Source organism: Xyrauchen texanus, chromosome 18 (genome assembly GCF_025860055.1).
Source record: "Xyrauchen texanus isolate HMW12.3.18 chromosome 18, RBS_HiC_50CHRs, whole genome shotgun sequence".
Classification (NCBI taxonomy): domain Eukaryota; kingdom Metazoa; phylum Chordata; class Actinopteri; order Cypriniformes; family Catostomidae; genus Xyrauchen; species Xyrauchen texanus.
The window spans coordinates 36,252,450-36,275,483 of NC_068293.1; the positions used below are offsets into that span (position 1 = coordinate 36,252,450).

Here is a 23,034-nt window from a genome sequence, read left to right on the forward strand (position 1 = left end):
GGCTGCAACAACAAACATACCTGTTGTTACTGTGGGGAGGTAGGCCACGACAAATGGAGCTGTGAAAAACCATAACAATTTTGTAATTGTTTAGGTGACCATTCAGCTGCATTAAAACAATGTCACATATGGCTCAAAAAAAGGAAATACAGAAGATCAGGGTGTACTAAGAGAATCAGTTACCTTGAAGTAAAGAAAATGGTGGATGATGTCCCTGTTTTTACGCTGAATATAACCTTCACCTCTGTTGCAAAAAAGCTTTGAAAACAATAGACTGCCAGACAGATATCACCTGGATGCATAAAGACGAATTATAAATTAAGTAAAAAAGGAAAGCTGGAGAAGATTCATTTCCAGCATGATAACAAAACTCCATCATACAAAATATGGAACTGATACGGAAAATGAATGGAAAAAACAACGGTCCTCAAATACAACACATCAAACAGCACGACATACTCTTGACTTCAAAACAAGAAATTGTAAACATTTGAGCAAAAACTTTCAAAAACAATTAATCTATTGAGAACTTCGTCTCCAGTAACACAGAGCCATACAACCAACATTTTTCTATGGAAAACTGCATCCATTGCAAAAGTAATTGGTTCTGATGTCCTCTGTAGTTTATATGCAGATGATATCTGCATTTGCTACAAGAGCAAGTACAAGAATACTATCGAGCGAATAATCCAATTGAAGATAAGCAAAATGCACTCCTGGTCATCACAGAACAAGTTCTCACGAACAAAAACCATCTGTATGCATTTCTGTCGGCTTCGTTCGCTACACAATGAACCAGAGCTGTTTATAGATGGAGTCCCCATTAAAGTTGTTAAACTTCTGACAACAAACTGTCTCCTATTCCTCACATTAAATCACTAAAAAAGAAATGTTTTAAAGCTATGAAGGTTTTAAAGGTTTCATCCAAAACCAAATGGGGAGCAGACAGCTCAACTCTCTGAACTTGTACAGAACCATGGTATGCTCAAAGCTGGACTATGGAAGTATAATTTATGGATCATCTAGGAAGTCATACATATGACTTTAGGACACGGTACACTGTACACCACCAAGGTATACGATTAGCTTTGGGAGCCTACAGAACATCACCAATCCAATGTCTCTATGCAGAAGCCAATTAACTTTCTATGGAAATCAGATGCCTAAAGTTGGCCTTACAATATGCAACCAAACTAAAAACAAATAAAGAAAACCCAGCCTATTTGACTTCAGCATTCGACAATATATGGAAAAAAAAACTTTTCATTCATCAGAATCTGAAAGTGGATCTAAACAGTTTGGAACAGACACATTTCTGCAAAATTCCTCCATGGAATCTCAAAAAGCCTAAAATCCATCTGGATTTAACAAGGAACCAAAAATCCAAAAGCATCCAAATGATTTCCATCAACAATTTCTGGATATAAGAGTAGAATACCCACAGCATATCCCAAAATACACAGATGGATCTAAATCTGGAAATAAAGTGGCAGCAGCTTTTGCAACAAGCGAACTGTGTCAGGGTATTCGCATCCCTGACCAAAGTTCAGTTTTCCCTGCAGAGGCAAATACTCTACTACTGGCACTGAAGTTTATTGAGGGAGCTCCACAAAAACTTTTTTTATTAATAACTGATTCAACCATGTCTTGAAGCATTGGAAGCTACTAAAACTGATCCCCCAACATTCGAGTAGGTTTTAATCAAACTGTCATCTCTTGAAGCAAAGAGTTATAACATTAGTTTCTGCTGGGTACCTGGACACTCAGGAATCTCCGGTAATGAACAAGCAGACAGAGCTGCCAGAGCTGCCAGAGAAGCACTATCTATTGAACCAGTAATATGCCCTATACCTTCCACAGATCTGAAACCAACTCTGAATGTATATATCAAAAACAAATGGCATTTGGAGTGGGATTGATGTTTAAACAGCAAATTATGGGAAATAAATCTTGTTGTTGGAACAAGATATGTGTTCCCTTTTAATAATCACTGGGATCAAGTCATTTACACACGATGCCTGATAGGACATACAAGACTCACACACCAATTTTTACTATCAGGAGAAAATTCACCAAAGTACTCACCTTGTCAGAACCAACTATCCATTAAACATATTTCACTGAACTGTCATACTGTCTGTCACATCTGAAGAACCTGTATTATTCAGTTGATACTTTTAAAAAGTGGAAGCTTTTCCAGTGGAAACCGGGACATTATTACTTTTTTTAGAGAAATGACACCTCGTGAAGCTGAGACCAGCTTCTGATCACAATAGTGTTCTACCTGCTTTCCTTCTCTCCATGATGTACTGTAGTGATTCCCTCCCGCTATGTCTTTGCTAATGTTGTGAGGGCAATAGCACATCTGCTAGTGCCATCGCCACCTAGTGGCATCTTTATGTATATTTGATTGCGGGTTTAAATTTTAAAAACCTATTGAAACAAAAACGACATCTTTTTTACAATTATTTTAGTTTTTTCCGAGCCATAAAAATGTATTTAAGTTTCAGTTTTTCCAATTATGTTGACTTTTATTTATTTAATTATTTTTTACATTTAGCTTTAATTGGATGCATTCTTGGTGTTATTGTCTTTCTGGAAAGTCCAGTGATCACTGAGCTTCAATTTACACACCGAAGGCATCACATTTTTGCCAAAATGGCCCGATACCTGAAAGAATCCATGGGGTCAGTCACATAATCAAGTAACCATTTCCTGCATCTGCAAAACACCCCATAACAGGACTGACCCAGCTCCATGCATGATCACGGGGATGGTGCCATTCTTATCATCACCTTGCCTTTCTTACTCCAGACATACTGCTGACCCATGTGTTTAAATCTAATTTTCAGTTTAGTGTCATACGTCCATAAAACTTTCCAGGATTTTAAAGGTCTTTCCAAATTCCTTCTTGAATATTCAACATTTCCCATGGTGAAGTTTTGCTTTCTTCCACAGCCAAGAAGGTTGCTGTTGTATATTACCATATTTTAAAAATGTATGAATGGTGCTGCCAACTTTACCTATTGGAAATGGAAGTGCCATGGAAATGTACTTTTAGCCATGGCCTTTCTTGTGTATTGAAATTATCTACTCTATTAGCTTTTGTGACAGCTTATTTGCTTAATTGCATTTTATGCACAGAATTACTTTTTTGCTTACGACACTAAACTTAAATGTTAAAACTTAAATAAGAGTGATGGCTTAATTTTGTTTTAAAACAATTACTTGTAACATATTTAAGAAACGGCTACATGCCATAGGGGAATATTTGGTTATATGTTCAAACTATGACTTTGAATGTGTCACTCAACTGATATATATGTAATGTTTAAAAATTCTGGGTCATCAGAAAAGCTTGCCTTTGTAAAAATCCTTACTGTCATGGGGGTATTGAATAATTTTGATTGCAACTGTATATGCATATATATATATATATATATATATATATATATATATATATATATATATATATATATATATATATATATATAATTATTTCAACTTGACTATTATTATATTACTGTATGTCTTTTCTCTTTTTCTTTATTATGCCTATGTAAAGCACTTAGATTTATGGTTGTGTTTGAAATATGATATATTAATAAACCTGCCTTGCCTTGTCATCAGTGGATACATGGATAATGTAGTAAAATACAGAACTGAATTCAAATATTACCATTGTTTTTTCTAGCTGTCAAGGATGCTGGAAAAGCTGGAGATGCTCTGGCCCAAGACTTCTTCCGTGAATAGTACATTCTTAACATCACTATTGGTATGTTTTCACAGTTCTGTTCCTAGTAATAAGGTTTGATGATTTGGTATTTATTCATTTTGTAATTTATTTGAACTCTTTTTAGGTACATATCAGAATCCATATGTGGCCCTAATTGATGGGATTACAGCGGGAGGAGTAAGTATTTGTCTTAAATTGTCACCTATGTCTTGCTACACAAGTTCGCCACCAGATGGTGTTGTCAATCATAAATTAGGGATTTAGGGTCAGGGACAATGTGGGCGTGGGGCCCATTGTAAAAAGGTGCCTGGGCAGAGGTGGGTAGCGTAGCCAAAAACCTAAAAAAAAATTTGGATTATTAATATTAACACCTTGTGTGCTTGAAATATGTGCCTATGTGATCCTTTATACCCTCTGTTAAAGTGATTGTTTAAAAATGAATAGTATGATATAATTTATTCACCCACATGTTCTAAACCAGTATGACTTGGAAACAATTAACACATTTAAGGAGATGTTAGACAGAATTTTAGAAACATTCACCTTTCAATTCTATTTGTTTTCATTTTTGAAAGTGAATAGTGAGGATGTCAGTCCCTCACATTGTGCCTAACACCTTGTTTTTTGGTTCCAGATAAGATGAAGACATAAGGTTTGGAACTACGAGAGTGAGTCTAAATTATGAATATTATAATTTATCATACCTAAGTAGACCTACGTTCCCACCAGAAGCCTGCGGTCGGCTAATGAGTAGTGCCTTGTTGTACCAACACAAAGATGCACCAAAACTCTTGCCCGCACTTTCGGTTTCACTGTAACTCGTTGGTGGAATGGCCTTCCGGACACCATCCGTGAAGCAGGCTCAATTTTTGGCTTCAGAAAAAGGCTAAAACCACATCTTTTTACATGAGCTCTTAACTATGCACTCATAACAAAAAAATTATAATTATATATAATCATGTTGCACTCTAATCTGACTAGGATACTACTATTCTGATGCTAGTGAAACTTTGTAATGCAGCACTTTTCATACCACTGTCTCCTTCAGATTAATCACTTATGATGTATTATTCGTCTTTTGTAAGTCAAGTTGGATAAAACCGTCTGCCAAATGAATACATTTATTTTATTGGTGAACTCACTTTAAGGATGCTTGACAGTATTGAATGACATAAGTTGCACCTTGCAGAATGAATTTAATGCCATTATAAATTGGGTTAAACTTAATAAATTAGTTCTCAACATATCTAAAACTAAATGTATAGTCTTTGGTACTAAACGTATGCTTGGCAAGCCTTGCAACTTAAATCTAATTGTTGATACATCTGTGGTAGAGCAGGTGAGGTCAGACTAAACTATTGGGTGTTAAGCTGGATAGTCAGCTCTCCTGGGCTGATCAGATTGATCATATTGTGTCAAAAAATGGCTAAAGGCATTGCTTTTTCCAGGAGATGTTCAGTATATTGTCCACCAGTAGTTATGAAAATAGTTGTCCAGTCTTTAGTTCTGTCACATCTGGGGTACTGGCCAGTAATCTGTTCCAGTGCTGCACAGGGACATCTGAAAAAATTACAAATCGTTCAGAATAGAGCCGCAAGAGTAGCCCTTGGTTGCTCTTTTCGCTCTAGTGTGGATAAAATGCACACCTGTTTGGGCTGGCTAAAGGTGGAGGACAAACTTAATATAAGTCTTCTCTGTTATATGCACAATGCTCTATTTAAAAACAATCCAAAATCTTTTGTAGATAAGTTGGTTTTTAGTGGGTATTGTCACAGACATGTTACGCGTCAGGTGAGCTCAGGTGTGTTAGTGGTTCCATCTGCAAGGTCCAATTGTATGGCAAGAACAGTATTAGTTAGATCGTCATCTGCTTGGAATAAATTGGATTTAAAAACAAGGCATATATCCAACATATGTAATTTTAAAAGACTCTAAAACAGATTACAATTAATAGTATTACATCAGTTAATTTGTGACTGTTTATAGGTACTGATATTGTCAAATGCTGTATGAGTGTGAATGTGTATATGTGGATAAATGTATACATGCGGTAATGTTATATGAATGTTATATTTATGTATGTTATATTTGTGTATTTTAACTGTACATATGTTTCAGTACTTTTATGGGCCCCAGGAAGACTAGCAACCACATTGTGGAAGCTAATGGGGACCCAAATAAATAAATAAAATAAATAAATAAATAAATTATACAATGTCTCACAGGCTCAATTATATAATTTTCTATTACTTTACATAGTGTATTATGAATTGAAGCAAGATTGTGCATTATTAACGCCTAATGTTGCTATTTCACAACTTTTTAAATTCCTGCATGCATTCTTAGTTCAGTATATTCTGTGGCTTACAGTATATACACTGAAAAAAGGATTTAGATCATTAGTGTACAATGCACCTTATCTCTGTATTTACATAGAAGCGCGTTTGTCCTTAAGAAAAAAGAGCAATTTTCAGCAGAGCAATTTTCTGTAGTAAGGATCTTTGAATCTCGTTCAGCACAATGAACGAATGAATGAAAGTAATTTCGTTCATTTGAGCAGAATTAAATGATTATGTTAAAATTTCTCCATCCCTAATCCTAAACATATGTTGACTTCAAGGTTGAGTTGCCTGCCAGGAACAACTCTAGACACCTGTGGGCCAGTTTGTCTTGTAAATAAAGATAAATGTGGGACATTTGAAAGTGATACTTGTCCCAGTGGACACTCTTGCTGCCAATGTCTTTATAAATAATGCATCAAGGAATGGTCTACTGTTAGAGTCTACTGTTATTATTTGTAAACGGATGCATAAAAATAATTAACCATAAGAACGTATTCACTGAATGTCAATATCTGGCAGTCATGTTTTGAAATTCTGAGCTACAATCAAGCTGTGACGCACTATGAGTCATAAACCCCTTTTTTATTCATTTCAATTTCTATCCTGCACTTGTGTATTTCATCCGGTAGGGGTCAGCAAGAGCTGCTCTTCCACACGATCTTACAGTTTATGAATCAGTTCATTAGTGTCATCTGATTGGTAGAATATGGATTTGTTGTCTTGCTTTTAGTAACACTGTCATTTTCATGTTGCATTATAATTAATTACATTAGCAATACCAGTGTGCTTTTACAAGCTGCATATTGCATATTCATCATGTTTTTCATTACTAAGAACTTGTGCAATTACACTGCGACATGAATACTAATGTATAGTGTGACCTTGCTTTGTTTATTTTGTTTCCATCAAGCAGTTTGAAATATTACTCTCTTCATAGTTTCATGGAGTTTTGACAGTAGGAATGCATATGACAGCAGTGGAATCTGTCACCTCCTGATTTTTGATTGATCAAAGATTTAAAAAGGCTCTTCCTCTTCTTCTTTCTGCTTCTTCCTCTCTTTTTCCTCTCTTCTTCTTCCTGTTTTTCCTTATCTTCTTCCTCTGCTTCTCCCCTGTCTTCTTCCTTTATCTTTTCCTCTCATCTTCCTCTTCTTCTCCTCTTCCTTTTCTTTTTCCTCTGCTTCTTCTTCTTCTTACTCCCCTCTTCCTCTTCTTCTTTCTGCTTCTTCCTATCTCTTTCCTCTCTTCTTCTTCCTGTTTTTCCTTATCTTCTTCCTCTGCTTCTCCCCTGTCTTCTTCCTTTATCTTTTTCCTCTCATCTTCCTCTTCTTCTCCTCTTCCTTTTCTTTTTCCTCTGCTTCTTCTTCTTCTTACTCCCCTCTTCTTCTTTCTGCTTCTTCCATCTTCCTCTTCATCTCATGTTTCCTCTCCTCTTCCTCTGCTTCTTCCTCTACTACTTTATCTTCCTCCTCTCTTGTTACTCTGCTTCTTCCTCTTTCTCTTCCTCCTCTCCTTTCCCTAGGCTTCTTTGCGCTTCTTCCTCTCTTCTTCTTTGTATAATTTGTCCTCTTCTTCTTCCTTGCCTTTCTCTGTTTCCTCCTCCGTGTCTTCCTCTTTCTGTCCTCTTCCTCTGCATTTTTCCTCATCTTTCTCTTGTTCATCTCTTTCTCTGCTTCTTACTCTCCTTCCTCTGCTTCTTCCTCTTTCTTTGCTTTTTCCTCTACTTTCTCTTGTTCTCCTCTTTATCTACTTTTTTTTGCTTCTCCTTTCTCTGCTTCTTCCTCCTCTTTCTCTACTTTTTCCTATTCTATCTCTTGTAACTCTCCTCTTTCTCTGCTTATTTCTGCTTCTTCCTCTCTTCTTCCTTTTTTCTTCTTCATCTTCACAGTTTTCTGGACTTCAGCTTGAAATGCTCAGTATACACACTGTAGGTAAATTTAGTCTTTGATGTGTTATGTTTTTTGTTTGTATGTTTTTACCTTAAGTCGCCAGAAATACATGATGCAGACTTAAGTCCCAGTCACACTACACTTTGCGCTCCATTCACTCCAATTGTCTGGAAACGCAAGCTCATGTGAAGAAATTTCACACTGAGCTGTGGAGGAAAGTGAGTAGACGGTATATTATAACATTTGAAATATAATATTATGTGTTATTTGTGATGTATTATTTACTTAAACCAGAAGCCCTCCCAAGTGACATTAAATCTTGGTCCGTTTCATTGTCAGAAAAAAAATATTGTGTGCTCAAAGCTGAGTGTGACTGCCCTTTCAATGACATAACAGAAGCTCTGATGCAGAACCCAAACTTAATTAAAATTTGAACACTATTCTTCTTCTGCTCTGGTATTTCCCAAATCTAGTTTTAGCCAAAACTCTACTTGTGAATTCCCCTCATACTTGGTTAACAGCAGTCTTCCATAATCCCTTTTTAGAGATTTTTGGAGGACATAATAATAGTCATATCAAAATAAATGATAGTAAATCATCATGAACATCAAAATGATTTTCCTCAGTAGTCCACTTGAAGCTCTGTTTTTGGAAGACTTTTAGTAATGGAACAAATATGTAATAACTCACAAGTGGGGTAATATCATACCTCATGCCTGCAGTGTATCAGTAGGAGGCCCAATGTGAACTATGAGAACGTCTTTGATCCCACTCACTAGCCTGTCAGAGGGAGGCCACCACCACACCTTTAATACTTTTTTGCCCATCATTATCAGCTTTTCCTTGGCAGTGTTTTTCCTGCATGTTTCCAGTTCTTGTTAGAAGGTTCTTTTTTTAGCTAATAAAATGAAAAAGAAATTGTACAAACTCTAATCTATGGTGGATGGACCAAATATTAAGAGGTTTTGGAATTTATTTGATCTTTTTGTAGTACATATAAAGTATGGGTGTGTGTGTGTGTGTATATATATATATATATATATATATATATATATATATATATATATATATATATATATATATATATATATATATATACACACACACACACACACTTACTTTATATGAACTTCATATATACAGGTCCTTCTCAAAAATTAGCATATTGTGATAAAGTTCATTATTTTCCATAATGTAATGATAAAAATTAAACTGTCATATATTTTAGATTCATTGCACACCAACTGAAATATTTCAGGTCTTTTATTGTTTTAATACTGATGATTTTGGCATACAGCTCATGAAAACCCAAAATTCCTATCTCAAAAAATTAGCATATCATGAAAAGGGTCTCTAAACGAGCTATTAACCTAATCATCTGAATCAACTAATTAACTCTAAACACCTGCAAAAGATTCCTGAGGCTTTTAAAAACTCCCAGCCTGTTTCATTACTCAAAACCGCAATCATGGGTAAGACTGCCGACCTGACTGCTGTCCAGAAGGCCATCATTGACACCCTCAAGCAAGAGGGTAAGACACAGAAAGAAATTTCTGAACAAATAGGCTGTTCCCAGAGTGCTGTATCAAGGCACCTCAGTGGGAAGTCTGTGGGAAGGAAAAAGTGTGGCAAAAACGCTGCACAACGAGAAGAGGTGACCGGACCCTGAGGAAGATTGTGGAGAAGGACCCGATTCCAGACCTTGGGGACCTGCGGAAGCAGTGGACTGAGTCTGGAGTAGAAACATCCCCGCATTCCCCAGGTCAAGCCACTTTTGAACCAGAAACAGCGGCAGAAGTGCCTGACCTGGGCTACAGAGAAGCAGCACTGGACTGTTGCTCAGTGGTCCAAAGTACTTTTTCGGATGAAAGCAAATTTTGCATGTCATTCGAAATCAAGGTGCCAGAGTCTGAAGGAAGACTGGGGAGAAGGAAATGCCAAAATGCCTGAAGTCCAGTGTCAAGTACCCACAGTCAGTGATGGTCTGGGGTGCCATGTCAGCTGCTGGTGTTGGTCCACTGTGTTTTATCAAGGGCAGGGTCAATGCAGCTAGCTATCAGGAGATTTTGGAGCACTTCATGCTTCCATCTGCTGAAAAGCTTTATGGAGATGAAGATTTCATTTTTCAGCACGACCTGGCACCTGCTCACAGTGCCAAAACCACTGGTAAATGGTTTACTGACCATGGTAGTACTGTGCTCAATTGGCCTGCCAACTCTCCTGACCTGAACCCCATAGAGAATCTGTGGGATATTGTGAAGAGAAAGTTGAGAGACGCAAGACCCAACACTCTGGATGAGCTTAAGGCCGCTATCGAAGCATCCTGGGCCTCCATAACACCTCAGCAGTGCCACAGGCTGATTGCCTCCATGCCACGCCGCATTGAAGCAGTCATTTCTGCAAAAGGATTCCCGACCAAGTATTGAGTGCATAACTGAACATAATTATTTGAAGGTTGACTTTTTTTGGTATTAAAAACACTTCTTTTATTGGTCGGATGAAATATGCTAATTTTTTGAGATAGGAATTTTGGGTTTTCATGAGCTGTATGCCAAAATCATCAGTATTAAAACAATAAAAGACCTGAAATATTTCAGTTGGTGTGCAATGAATCTAAAATATATGAAAGTTTAATTTTATCATGACATTATGGAAAATAATGAACTTTATCACAATATGCTAATTTTTTGAGAAGGACCTGTATATAGTATATATATATATATATATATATATATATATATATATATATATATATATATATATATATATACTAAATTTGTAATACTGATAATAATGTTTTTTTATTAAATTGATAAATAGAAAGATGCAAACAGAAGCATTTTCACTGGTAGTCTCAGACTTTTTGACCCCACTGTGCTTTAATTAAGTGTGTGTGTGTGCGTGTGTGTGTGTGTGTGTGTGTGTGTGTGTGTGTGTGTGTGTGTGTGTGTGTGTGTGTGTGTGTGTGTGTGTGTGTGTGTGTGTTTTGGCCTCTGGCACTGCTGTGTTTTTGGATTGAGTTAAGGTGCGGTCGCTAGACATATGACAAATATGGGATACAGTATATGATGTTATCCTCTGTTTTGAATAATTATAAAAAACTACCAATAAAATGTTAGATATGTTCAAATGTACTATTTACTTCACTTTCCGGCTACACTGCAGCTTGTAAGTTGGACTGTTTGGGGAGTACTTCCAGGCAAGATAAGTACCAGAATAATAACAAAATAATAACATTTTTATCAAAATTTACACCAGCGGCCAAAAGTCTTAAAAAAAAGTAACAACTCTCTCTAGAAACTCGTCAGTCAATCATTGTTTTGAGGAATGAAGGCTATACAATGCTTGAAATTGTCCCAAAAAAACTGAAGATTTCACAAAGGTGAGGACAACTGGCTCTAACAAGGACAGAAAGAGGTGTGGAAGCCCAATGTACAAATAAACAAGAGGATTTATAGTTTGACAAATAGATGCCTCAAATGTCCTCAGCTGACAGCTTCACTGAATTCTACCCGCTCAACACCAGTTTCATGTACAACAGTAAAGAGAAGACTCAGGGGTGCAGGCCTTATGGGAAGAATTGCGAAGAAAAATACACTTTTGAAACAGAAAAACAAAAAGAAAAGGTTAGAGTGGACAAAGAAACACAGACATTGGCCAACAGATTATTGGAAAAAAAATTATGGATCTTAACCCCATTGAGCTTTTGTGGGATCAGCTAGACTGTAAGGTGTGTGAGAAGTACCCAACAAGACAGCCACATCTATGGCAAGTGCTACAGGAAGTGTGGGGTGAAATGTCATTTGATTATCTGGACAAACTGACAGCTAGAATGCCAAGGATCTGCAAAGCAGTCATTGCTGCACGTGGAGGATTTTTCAATGAGAACACTTTGAAGTAGTTTAAAAAAAAAATTTTATTGTAATTTTTCACGTTATTAATGTCCTGACTATACACTGTGATCAGTTGAATGCCACTTTGGTGAATAAAAGTACCAATTTCTTTCCATAAGAGCAAAATCTGTACATTATTTCAAACTGTTGGCCGTATGTTCTGCTGTTTTTGATAGTGTGATGAGGAGGAGGGCGTGGCTGTGCCGTGAGGGTGCACACCTGGCACTGAGTTGCCCCAATCAGTGGGAGACAAATAACAAGCAGCCGGGGATGCCAGAGAGAGAGAGAGGCACGCAGCAGTATTTGTGTGTGAGTGTTTATATTTTGGTTATGCTGAAAATGACTTTTATATTGTGTTTTGTTGAATTACAATCTTTTGGTTGGATTTTCCATCTCCCGCTTCCTCCTTTGTTTAAGAGATACAAACCCTGTTACATTGGTGCTGAAACCCGGGAAGGAGGAAGGATGCGCTGTCATAGAGTCCTCACCACTGCCATCCGCTAGGAGGTGGAGGATCCCGCTGCCTTCCACCAGGAGGCAGTGCAGCTGGCTTAGGACCATGTGACAGTGTGTTCCGCCGGCAAACCGGAGTGTTTTTCTTTTTTTCTCTCTCTCGGGCTCTCACATTCTCTTTCTATCTCCCCTTCCCTTTCCCTTCATCCTACTCAGAGTCCCAGTTGGTGGGGAAGACCAACCGGCATGTTCCCCGGCCTGAATCGGGCTTTGGGGGTATGTGACGAGGAGTAGGGCGTCGGTTTCATCTAGTTGCTCCAATCAGCAGGAGAGAGAGATAAGGAGTAGCCGGGGATGCCAGAGAGAAAGAGAGAGAGAGGCACGCAGCAATGTTTGTGTGTACGTTTATGTTTTGGTCATGCTGAAAAGCACTTAAGTTGTGTTTTGTTGAATTAAAAGTTTTTTGGTTGGATTTCGCCATCTCCCGCTTCCTCCTTTGTTTAAGAGATATGAACCCTGTTACAGATAGGGATTGTTTTTCATCCTGGAGGACAGTCTTAAATTTAGATGCTGGCTGCACATTCCAAGTTTTCTATCATATTCCAGCCAAAAATTTCTGAGAATAGATGAGATTTTCCAGTTATTCTAGATGAATGATTCAATGTGCCTAGTTATAGTATATGTTTCCTGTTTGACTCAATAATAAGTTATCAAATAAAAACAAAAATTATATTACATCAGAAGTATATATTATAAGCTGCACTCTAAAGGAACAGTTAGCCCAAATATGAAAAACTCTCATCCCGTTCTTCTGGCCGTGTATTATTTTCTTTCTTCTGTGTGATGCAAAATGAGATGTTAAGCAGAATATCTGAGCTTCTGTCTGGCAGAATATGCTGAGTTGCTTAAAAAGGACTATAAAACCATCATAAAAGTAGTCCATACCACTTGTACGCCATTTCATATGATGCCATATGATAGCTTTATGTGAGGAACAGTCTGAAATTGAAATTGTAAATTGTCTGCATTTTTTCAGAATGTTAGGGATGGTTGTTCTCACTAAGATGTAATCAGTGTAATGAGTTTATGTGAGATTTTTCATGTAGAGGACATTTGACATCTGATCATAACATGCATCTCAAATCCACAGGAATTATTATTATTGTCTTTTAATGAGCAGCCCCGTTGAGCTTGCAGCCCCATGGGGTCTCGCAATTACTGATTTTATAATGTCTATCTTGTTTAACATGATGAGTCTGTGTCAGTCATGTGTAGTGATCTAATGAGTCACATCAGATAAATGTATTGAGTTGGGTGGGGTTTTGGAGTGGTGACAAAGAACAAGTTGTATGCACATGTTGGCCCTGACAGTACAGGGTTATTTTCTTTTCCATATGGTGGTTATTTTTTAAAAACAATCTACAGGATTCCAAAATTCACGCCTTGGTGATTTATTATATCAGACCATCCAACTGGTTGGAAATATGAAAACTACAGTAATTTTCTCTGTAATTTGATTTTTCTTTCGTACATCAGTGCATAATTTTAGTTTCAGTGTAGTTTTTGTTCTTTATGCAAATAAATAAATCTTTGACATTTAAATGGGTTTTATCACGTACATTTATTAAACTTTTTCCTTGGTGTCGACTGATAGTGTTTTTTTAATGGTTGATACTAATACTGATATCTAAAGGGAGCCAATGGCTAATATAATACTGATTAACTGAATACATAGTATTAAAATTCTGTTATTTTCTTAATTTTCTTTCTAAATCTCCCAACACTAAAAAAAAATCTGTAGATTTTGAAACTGGCAACCACTTGTTCATCGGCCTAGCTGCCAGTGTCAATAATCTCAAAATGGACAAAGCTTGGCTGATTAATCGGTCTATCACCAGTACTAATAAGATTTGGTCTTCAAGTCATCCAGACTATCAGTCGTCTGCTGAGCTTGGCATGTTTATGTACTGTGCTGCTTTTATATAATGCTACATGATGTGTGCACAGGCTTTGAAATGTAAGAGTGTATTAAGGTATAGTGTGTTGTACATCAGTGAACTGTTTGTTATTCCATTCCTACATCTGCAAATTAGACGCCACTCTTGTGATTCTGGGTCTCTACTAAATCACCAAACATGCTGTTGGTGCTTCACTATGGCAACAGTGTTTTAAGGAGTGTCCTAACACTGTGCATATGGTACACGACGTTCCACTTTAATGGAACAGCTAAAATTCTGTCATTATTTACTGCCCCGAATGCTGCTTTTTTTTCCTATGGAACTCAAAATTAGAAATTTTGAAGACTCTTCATGCAACTTGTTTCCATATGACGGTTCACTGTGGCTGTCAACCTCTGAAAATTACAAAACAAATACAAAAAAGCACCAGAAAATGTGTCTTTATCTTGCATGCACTATATTCTAAGTCTTCTGAAGCCATACAGTAGCTTTATGTGAGTTGTTAACTCGAGAATCACTGTGACCAGATCGTTGAGTCACTTCTCAAGAACTGGATCAGTTCAATTCATGAACAAAATGTTCAGTCGTTCATCAGATTTGTGAACATATCATTAAGTCAGATTCGTTAGCAAAAGCTTCAGTCAGATTCGAGAACAAAACATTCAGTCAGATTCGAGAACAAATTGTCAGTCAGATTTGTGAACTAAACTTTCAGTCAAATTCGTGACCAAGTCATTCAGTCAGGTTCATGAACAAATCAATTCATGAACTAACTATTTTGTTATATTTGTGAACAAATCATTCAGTCAGATTTATGAACCAGGTGAACCGGTTTATTGAGAAGAACCTGCTCAAAAGTTGTGTTCACTAATCAAACAGAATTTTCATATTAGAGGGATCTATTCCTTCAATCTATTTTAACGTTGATAAATGTGGAGACTTTATCCTTGATACTACAGCTCTCTCCATCTGGTCAATGTCTGTGAACATGGTACCCAGTTATTGATTTCTACTGTTCTCTCTGTCTTTCTTGTTGTGTCTTTCTCTGTAGGGTGTCAGTCTTTCGGTCCATGGGTGGTTTCGTTTGGCCACTGAGATGGCACTTTTTTCCATGCCAGAGACAGGCATTGGTAAGAGGCAGTCTGTCCTGTTATCTGTTCTCTTCTCTCCCTGTGGACTGTGAATAGGTTATAATCTAGACAAGTTTTCATAAATAATGCAAGATGGATGGGCATTGAAATCACAGGAATCAATAGTACTTTACCCCTAAAAATTGATTTTAAAGGTGAATGTAAACCATAGCTCTTGCTTAAAAAAAAAACAAACATTTATTTCAGTATTTTTTGACAACGTTTTGTATTATTAAATGTATTTCCATGAGGACACTTATACATTTTTTGCACCAAAGACGGTCACAATTTAGTTATTTTACCACCCTCTGTCTGACCCTGAAAAAGAAATTTCTGGATTTTGCTGTTGTGCTTTTAAGACTCCTATGTTTACACCCTTAGCATGTGAAATTAGATACAGTCTTAAGCTGCGGGTTTGCTGTCAGGTCCAGTATAGTTTTTAGCTGCTTCATCCTACAATAACAGCCTCTCTGCGAAGTCTGCATTGCATTGCGACAGGCTAGCAAAACAATTTGTGTAGATATGTGTCATAATAACTGTTAAGATCGGACTGAAATTATCTGAAACCTTGTTAAAAATAAACTACAGTCAATCTTTTAAAGCGGGATCTTTCAGAATGATATGCAGAGTTGCAGGTCATAAATCTAGTGTTAGAAATTGTAACATGATGTCTTCCCAGCTCTTGCCTCTTATGCTAAAATTGGCCAAACAAATTCTAAAGCTAAAAAAAAAACAATAGTGCTTGTGTGATCTCTTCCCTTCTCCACTTTCTGCCCGGCACAAAGATTTCTCAATCCAATCTTTCATAAAATATGTTTCAAGACAGTTTAATGTGGAAATAGTATAGAGAGGCAGTGTGTGGAGTAAAGCACCTGTCTGATGTGTCTGTTCTGTGATTGAGAAGCATGCTGAAAGCAATCCACAGACAGCGTGAAGCTCCCTCTGCTCATGGAAGGAATTCTGTCCATGAGGACAGCATCCGATTAATCTATTTTTTAATTTAGAACATCTCATCTGGTCTAGGTTTATCAAAATTCTTTGTATTGAGTGTTTTCTTTGTGGACAGCTCAGTGCATGGTGGCAGTATGTTAATGCTTTGATGGACTTACCAGACTATATTATCAACTACATATTTTTTGTGTGCATACTACATATTTTGAGATTTTCCTCCTTTGGATTTTTTCTCCCCAATTTGGAATGCCCAACTCCCAATGTGCTCTACATCCTCATGGTGGTATAGTGACTCGCCTCAATCTGGGTGGCGGAGGACGTATCTCAGTTGCCTCCACGTCTGAGACCATCAATCCGCGCATCTTATCACGTGGCTTGTTGAGCGCTTTACCACGGAGAGGCTTCACTCTATTCACCGTGGCATCCACGCACAACTCACCACGCGCCCCACCGAGAGCGAGAACCACATTATAGCGACCACGAGGAGGTTACCCCATGTGACTCTAGCAACTGGGCCAATTTGGTTGCTTAGGAGACCTGGCTGGAGTCACTCAGCACACCCTGGATACAAACTTGTGACTCCAGGGGTGATAGTCAGCGTCTTTACTTGCTGAGCAACCCAGGACCCCTTTCACTCTTATTTTTGATGGATTGTAAAAAGTGGCAGAAAATGAATGGGGAAATAGGATCAGGAAACTTTGTTGGCCAGACTCAAACCTGTGTCATCCAAATAAGCAACATGTCTCACTGACCCATTTACACCTGGTATTAAGATGTGTTCCGGTGATCTAGTCACATATGGTCAGTGCTAAATATAATGGGTCACGAATGTGGTCAAAAGTGCATGTGACCATATCACATTTGAGATGTTAACGCTAATCCATCCTGAATGCATCCCAGCAACAGCGAAGCACCACCCCTCACCTGTCAATCAACTGGTTAAAACAAAATTGAAAATGACTCTGTGTATATCTTTAACTACACTCTTTTATACAGGATGAACAATCAGTACGTATTTACAGAGATTTAAACAGATACACATGAGCAATTCTCAGTTTGGACATACCGCTTCAACAACACAATCACGAAATTGGATTAGTCTTTCACTTATACATTAATGTTTAAAGTCAATATTATTTATAGTTTCTTTGTCTGAAATTACTGTTTCCAGGTCCATCTTTCACAACCATACCCTTAGAATGGATCCTTCAGCATGGCACCTCACTTTTATTGCATATGTTTTTGATTTTTCAGGCTTTTCATTTCAACAAATAACACTTTAATCAAACCCTGTGAATGGAATTTCTGGAGCCTTGATGCAGAATAAATCATATTGCTTGTGATGAATACCCTGCCCTCTTTCCTTTCACATGCTCTTACATGTAGGCAGAAGTATGCCTCAGCTATTGTCATTCATTGCAGACTCTGAATGTGAGCTCTTAATGAGAACAGAATAGCCTTTGAAGTTGTACAGCATCCTTCACTCCTGCATGCCTTGGGTGAAGACTCCCTGCCGATCTGTTGGAGTGGCAGGAAGTATTGCTATTAACAGTCTGTGACACATCTGTTTAGTGTGTGTGTTTGAATGAATGTCCACTGGTGTCTGGGCACCATCACATTTTATTACTTTTTTGGACCTGAACAAAGCAACTAATATTTGTAGAGCAACCGCTGTATGTGACCTGTAAAGCTGGCACTTTCATGTCAATGGCAAAAAAGTCAGAAAATACAATAAGCATGAACCCATGTGAGGGGAGAAAATAGCCCTGATTCTTTAGTCACATATTATCCACACTAAATATTATGTGACAAGAACAAAAAATGCCAGGCCAAGGAGAGTTTGATCTTTAGGGAAGTAGGCTACACCTGGCCACAGCAGAACTGAAAAATGTGACATATAGTATAAAAATAATTTTTTAATGCCGTTATTTATTTTTTATTTGTTTATACTGTTGTATTTTATTTTATGGCCATTATTAACTGTATTCATGTTACTTGTCATTAAATGTATTAAATACATTTGATTAAATACATTAAATATATTTAATTAATACATTAATTAATAAATGTCATTAGTGTACATTTTGTTATTAATATTATTGGTTTGATAGTAACATAAAAAAAAATATTGCCTCATTAAGTAGCTTCAATGTAGCTAGCTACTTTTTGATAGTAGCTTGTAGTGTAGCTAACTTCTTTTTCAAAAGAGTAGCTTGACTGCAGCTTATCTACTTAAAAGTATGAATAGCTTTTAGCTTGTCAAACTACAGTTTCAAAGTAGCTTCCCCAACACTGCCCAAAAACCCTTAAGGGAAATGGGATGATTAGCCTTGCTGCCATTTTTCGCTGTGGTCCCACCCAACATGCACAGGAACTGAATCTGGGTAATCCACAATTGTCCTGCATGATGACTATATTCACATTTTCTGCACTTATTTTTAGGGGACTATCTGCAGAATGGATTTAAGCCTGATAAAATAGAGCTGAGAAGACTGCAATTTTATTATTCACTCATAGTATTATTAATTTAAATTAATCAAATTAGTCAAAATATTTGAGAAACAAGCACTTCTGAATTTGATGAATGGTAGACATTCAGATTCCAATGAAAGCCATCTTTTAAATGTTCCAGTTTGAGTAAATGTGTTCGAACAGTGGTGATTTGGATAATCTTGATCTTTAATATGTTTGCCATAATTTGCCGAACATTCTGTCTGCCTGCCATGGGTTAGGTAAACAGGTAGCCCCACCCCAATCTCCCACCATTGATTGTGCCAATGTCTTTAAAAAAAAAGATGTTTCGAAAGTGCCAGTGAATTAAGAATTAACAGAGAAAAATTACCTTTAAATTGCAATGTATTCAAATAGAAATTAAATAGGAGCAATGCCTAGTCATGTGTTGGACTTTTTTGCGGTTTCCAAAGGGGTTTAAAGAACAGATTTAGAGTTTTGAGATTTATTTTTCAAATTGTGTGTCATGATAAGCTTTAAATTCCAGGCTAAGCAGATTTCTAGAAAGAAAGCACCACCAACAGCATGGTTTTGTTCCTATTGAGCTGTGGCATCTACCCACCACACCAGTTGACTGACACCTTCTTTGACAATGTGCCAACCATCTGTGTTTTTAACGAAAATCGTACCCCCACCCCCACAACATTAACCCCTCTCCTTCACCCACACCGGCTGAAGGATTATGGGGCTATTTGTGTATCAAAACTGTGCCGTCCATGGGACCAAAGGAATGGGTGAATAGCAAGTGTAATCTGCATTTATGATATTACATTTGCTTCCTGGAATCAAGTCAGGTGACCTAATCCTGGGGGTGTTGGTTCGTTGTTCATGCCCAAAAGGGTTTTCAAGCGAGGGGGATCGACAAACTAGATAAGGGCCCCCTGGTAGTCAAGGGCCATTGGCCCGGTCGGTAATCCATCCCTGCTGAAGAGAACGCTGGGTTGAGATGTTCCTTGTGAAACCATTTCAGTTAGTTGATTTATTCCCATATATAGCATCTGATTTTCTGTCTTTTTAATTTAAAATAATCTCCTTTGCCTGTGTAATGAGCTCAAATTGAAGGACAAAACTGCTCCTTGAAAGCATAATCTCATAGCAGATGTAGGACATCACTTTGTGGCTTATCCAGTGAATAAATGTTATAAACAGTCCTTTTAAAACTGACTGTTATGGTTTGAAGTCCCTAAAGAAATCAACAGAATATAGAGTGACTGCCCACTTTTTCAATGGCCTTTGTTTTGCAAGTATTTTTTTCCCCAATCCATTTGTTCCATAGGCATTTATAAAAATATATTTCTAAGCCTTGACTCAAACCTTATGTATTTTCTCATTCATTTTCTCTAGGCATTTTAAAAATGTATCAGTAAAGAGTTTTAAACTTTGAACCAAACCAAGAATCACCACAATATTAACCCTAAAAAGGGAAAGAATGTAAAGGTACCTCGAAAATGTATTTCACACTTTTTAAATGTAATTTTAAATATATATATATATATATATATATATATATATATATATATATATATATATATATATATATATATATATATATATAAATGTAATACTGCCCTTTTACTTTTTCAGATAAAGATTGTGAGTTAATGCATATTTTATATACAAAGTCACATGTCCTCAGTTATTGAGGGTTCCCACTTTTTAATATTTTACACAAAAATCACTCACTCATTGATCTTCTCCCCAGCCTCTTAAAGGAATAGTTCATCATTTACTCACCCTCATGCTGTCACAGATGTGATCGACTTTCTTTCTTCTGCAGAACACAAATTAAGATTTTTAGAAGAATATTTCAGATCAGTTGGTCCATACAATACAAGTGAATGCTAGCCAAACTTTTGAAGCTCCAAAAAGCACATAAAGGCAGCATAAAAGTAACCAATGAAACTCAAGTGGTTAAATCTGTGTCTTCAGAAGCAAGATGATTGGTGTCCTTTTTTTTACTGTAAATATCCACCTTTGACCAGCCCTGACCAGTAGTTGGTGTTATGCATGAAGAATGTGAATTGCCCAATAACTAAACTGAGGAACTGAAAGTGGAGCTTTATAGTAAATAATTACTTAAATATTGATCTGTTTCTCACCCACACCTATCATATTGCTTCAGAAGACATGGATTTAACCACTGGAGTTGTACAAATTATTTTATGCTCCCTTTATGAGCTTCATAAGATTTGGTCACTATTCACTTGCATTGTACGGACCTACAGAGCTGAGATATTCTTCTAAAAAATCTCTGTTTTTGTTCTGCAGAAGAAAGAACTATACACATCTGGGATGGCATGAGGGTGAGTAAAAGATGAGAGCATTTCATTTTTGGGTGAACTATCCATTTAAACGTTTGGATCCCTTTGGATAAAAATAAAAATACAAATTTTAGGGATAGATTTGTCTTGAAGGGTCAAGGGAAGATTGATAAGGAGATGTATGCAATTGAATCTGCAACAACAATACAGTATAAAACCTATTCATGTAAAGTTATTGTCTATACTGCAAGTATAAAAAAAGTTTTGCAAAAAATTATAAATTCAGGTCAATTGAAAAAATAGTGCCCTGCGATGGACTGGCGACCTGTCCAGGGTGTCCCCCGCCTTTCGCCCGATGTTAGCTGGGATAGGCTCCAGCCCCCCGCGACCCTGTACACAGGATAAGCGGTTGACGATGGATGGATGGATGGATGAAAAAATAGTTACTGAGATTGATTGCTGCAATTCTTATTTGTGTGGCAACAGCAACTTTTCTGATTGTGGGTCTCACTTCAAGATTGTAGTACTTCACAGGAAACTTGTTATTGAAACAATTTTTAAAGATGTTGAAGATTGCTCTGACTTGTGGCTTGAACAGAAGCATATACACATGCTTTACAACATCAGAGCTCATGGTAGGTCTGTCTTGAAAGATTTATATGTTATCACTAAAGATCAATATCTCTATTAAGAAAATGAATGGGATTTTTGTTCCGATACCTTACTGTTGCAGTATATAGTGGTAATAGGCCTAATAGGTAAATGTCAAATCATGATCTAATAGCCTCACATTCTTTTGCATTTTGTGTTACTACAGGTTTGTTTCCTGATGTTGGGAGTGGCCACTCCTTGCCGAGGCTCCAAGACAAGCTGGGTCTTTTCTCGCTCTGGCTGTATTCCGTCTCAAAGGAAGAGATGTGCAGAGAGTCACAGTGGCTACTCATTTTGTGCATTCCAAGAAGGTAATGGATATGAACTAGTGATTTGGCCATTTTGAGATTATCAGCCAATAACAAAGTCAAACCAGTAAATTGATGTGTAAGAAGCCACGATTTACAGTTCTTGGTGATTAAACTCAAAATCAAGGTAATGATGACTGCAAGGGTACTATGCATGTGTAGCCTTCCTTGACTTTTGGACTGTAGTTCTTGCTTCTGATGGTGAAATGAGAGATGTTACTGAGGTTAGAGGACTAAGTTGGCATATTTCAGGCTTGCCTGCAAGCTTCTGGCAGCAGGAGGCGACCGAGCCCTGACACTACACCCAGTTTATGTGCCAGAGGTGAAAATGAGGACCAGGACCTGGTACTGCTGGAGAGAGCAGCATGCAAGCCTACAAACCGACACACACGCAAGTGTGTATCCTCTGGCCAAGGACAGCCAACCAGTATGAACTGGTATACACACTACACACAGAAGTGACTTGTGATAAAAATAACCACAAAGGGCTCTAAGGAGAGGGCGTTATTTTGTACTGCATGTCTAGTTGTGAGCTGTTACATTTTGCTTTACAAGCAGTGTTCAAGCAAGTCAGGCTGTTATCATTCAGTCGGTTAATGGGGACAGTACATTGAAAATGTGATTAAAATCTTAAGAAGTCATGGAAAAATCATGGCATTTGTGTAATGAAGATCTAGATATTTCTTTGACTAGAAATTGCTCTCAAAACAATCTCAATACAGGGATTTGTTTTTCAAATCCTTATACTGTACTCACAAGTGACTGGAAAACTCATGGAAATTAATTGTTTCAAAAGGTGTGGCTACCCTAATTGGAAAATGAAAGATCATGCCTCATTTTAAATCCTAGTGGAATACACTGTAGATAATACAAAACAGTGAAGTGGAGATAAGTAGTGCAAACAGAACCTAATACAGTCACACAATATTTGCAGGGCATTTGAAACAGAAA

The 23,034-nt window shown here is 37.2% G+C and overlaps 1 pseudogene; it reads left to right on the plus strand.

Moving 5' to 3' along the window:
• The first annotated feature begins 934 nt into the window (after positions 1–934).
• Positions 935–23,034, plus strand: part of LOC127658838 (3-hydroxyisobutyryl-CoA hydrolase, mitochondrial-like) — a 39,435-nt pseudogene continuing 17,335 nt past the window's right edge.